Source organism: Nannobrachium achirus, assembly GCF_963921795.1.
Source record: "Nannobrachium achirus genome assembly, chromosome: 21".
Classification (NCBI taxonomy): domain Eukaryota; kingdom Metazoa; phylum Chordata; class Actinopteri; order Myctophiformes; family Myctophidae; genus Nannobrachium; species Nannobrachium achirus.
The window spans coordinates 15,062,392-15,065,545 of NC_137828.1; positions in this window are offsets into that span (position 1 = coordinate 15,062,392).

Below are 3,154 nucleotides of genomic sequence, written 5' to 3' on the forward strand. Positions count from 1 at the left end.
TGCAGTCATTGCAGTGAGAGTGACATGCATACATGCAGTAGTACAATACACAGACAGACAGCATCACTACAACATGTTTCACAATCACATCGCAGCTCAACCAACAGTCACAAGGTTTACGATATAATTCATTAATTGGTGTGTAAAAATAGGGGCACAAGCTAAATCAGGCTTTCGGAAGTCTGAAATCCTGGCTAATGTGCGAGCCAGTCCTGTGAGTGGACGGCTAGATGCTGTTGGCTACAGTATAGCATACCGGTATATTGTTTTTTTAGAGATCAGCAGTTTTGTAGATTATTTCTGTATTTCTGTAAAGGTTTGTCTTTTTAGCACAAGTATACAGGTGCACGAAGAAGTGAAAGTAGTTGAAAGAGATCAAAACTCAGCACTTGTAGTATACAGTAAGACTTAATGAACTCTCTCTCTCTCTCTCTCTCTCTCTCTCTCTCTCTCTCTCTCTCTCTCTCTCTCACACACACACACACACACGACACGCATACACATATCTATCTATGTGCATCTACTGTATGTGCATTCATGTGTTTGTGTGTGTGTGTGTGTGTGTGCGTGCGTGCGTGCGTGCGTGCGTGCGTGCGTGCGTGCGTGCGTGCGTGCGTGCGTGCGTGCGTGCGTGGTACATGTGCATGCGTGTGGTACTTGTGTCTGTGCACAGCGTGTCAGCGATTCTCATTCCCAGCTCCAGAAACCAGTCCATAAAATTGTCGTCAATAAAACAGTGTGCGTCAGACTGTTGAAGTCATTACAATGGCTTTGGCGGTTTGGAAACACAAGCGCGAAACTCGGTCAAACCGCCACATCTCTCCCTAGTTTCCCTGTCTGTCATCAATACCAGGGCCTCTTTTCTCTCGCCACGCTCCCCACATCTCTCACTCTGCCCCTGTTAAAGGGATCTGGTGAGGGTGGTTGTCCCGTAGGACATGCGGTCCTGTGTTTTATGTAGAAGGCTTCCTGCTTTGATTTCACAGTGAAAAACATGCTTCCACCGACCGCAAGGCTGCGATGGCCACAACAGGACTCTAAACATACTGTAGCAGGAAACCACTTAAGCCCTATACGGTCCTTCATTGTATACAACGGAAAGCGAAAATAGCCTATCTACAAACTAGCGCTGCTATTTTCACTAGAAAACGGTCTGGCGCCCGCCGGGACACCCGCTGGCCTACCGGTCCAGGCGCGTGACAGCATGTTGCGTGTTAGATTCCCAATCCCGACGACCTTTGCTGCGCGTCACTCCCCATCTCTCTCCCCATTTCCTGTCAGTCTACTGTCCTATATCAATAAAGGCATAAAATCCCCAAAGAAATGTTAAAAAAAAAAAAGGAAAACGTTCACCTACAGTACAGAGTGCCAAAACATGGATGTATAGGCTGAAAGAGGTTAAGAGGAACTGACACTTTTAGGCAGGGTTGACCAAAACACACACCAAAAACTACAGCTGGGACAAGCCATTATCATGGGATGTCAGGAGAAAGCAGTTCAGATCAGATCAACTCACGCTGAATTAAACAATTTTTTAATGAACGAGCAATAGCCCACATTTATTTGGTTTGGCAATGGATGGATCTGCTTTTAGGTACTCTGAGGGAGCACTCTACATCTCCCCTACCAAATAGGGCCTTCTAGTAAATCACAGCTGGTAGAACATGAATGTGGATGTGCGGTGCAGCAGTTCCTAAGGGCAGCAGGAGCAGCAGGCAGTGCAGCAAACCAGCAAGTGAACAACACAAACTTCCTATTCCTATTAGTGAAGTGCACGTGTAATTGGTTCAGAATAGAAGCGTGGAGCTGTGGCCGACCAATGGCCAAATATTCTCTGAATCCTGACTAAACTAGCTCTCCACATTTCATGCGTCATAATGTATAAATTATACTCAAGTAGAAGTAGGCCTACTATAAATATAATACACTAATAGAGGTATTAGCTCTTACAGGTTCCCAATAGGCCTAACGGGCTGAGGAGCTTTGCCACAGCCGACCCAAGGCTTTGGAGCTTATATATATATATATATATATATATATATATATATATATATATATAGATATATATATAGATATATATATATATAGATATATATATAGATAGATAGATATAGATAGATAGATAAATATATATATATATATATATATATATATATTTTTTTTTTCTAATATTTTTTATCCCACGGTTTTTGCAACCCATTTTTTTCTACCTGGTGACTACCTAACCTGTAGTCCTGGTTTCCGCTCTCCCCCTGCCGCACCAGGGGACATTGGGGAGCACCCGGCTGGCTAGGGGGAGGTAGGACTACTGCATGTTTTTGTGTGGGGGCCTATGCCCAAGGAGACACGGGGAGAACATGCAAACTCACCACAGAAAGGCCCTATCGCCAACCCCACCTAGGGTGTGGGTGCTGATGACACGGGTGGAGGAACACAACCCCAGCGCCCACAGCTTCCCCCGGCGGGAATCGAACCCAGGACCTTCTAGCTGTGAGGCGAAGTGCTAACAACTGCACCACCGTGCCTTTGGAGCTTATATTTGAAGTGCAAACTCTATTGAGACTTTTCAATTATTCTTCTTAAAACACACTTTTATTCTTTAGCTTTTAATCACACTTAAGTTTATGTCTGGATCGTTTTTCTGTCGTATGTGATGTGTAACTGTGTGCCGTTGCAAAAACATCAACATTATTGTTGATGTTTTTGGTTTTTGTTGTACAGCACTTTGATCAATTTCGGTTGTACATGTGCTTTATAAATGAAGTTTGATTGGATTTGATTTGATTAGATTTTAAATGTTACTTCACTGACTGAACAACTATAATTTAGGCATGTAACGAGATCAGAGAAAATGGCATGAGTGCAAAGAAAGCAATTTAGTGGTTCAAACTCAAATAAACTACTTTACCTACCAGGAACAGTACAAGCATACAAACCTAGAATCTGTCTAAACAACATGCTATCTAAATAACATTGCATTTGTGTAAAAGAAAAATAAATCTAAACCAGAAAGCAATTCTGGAAAATTGCAAGTGTGGTTGCACTGACGGGAGGAATCCACTGGGAACTGAATTCCATCTTACAATTTATATTAGAGGTCTTCAACAGAGGGTCCGGGACCCCTAGGGTTACAGGGGGTCCTCCAAATCTTTGT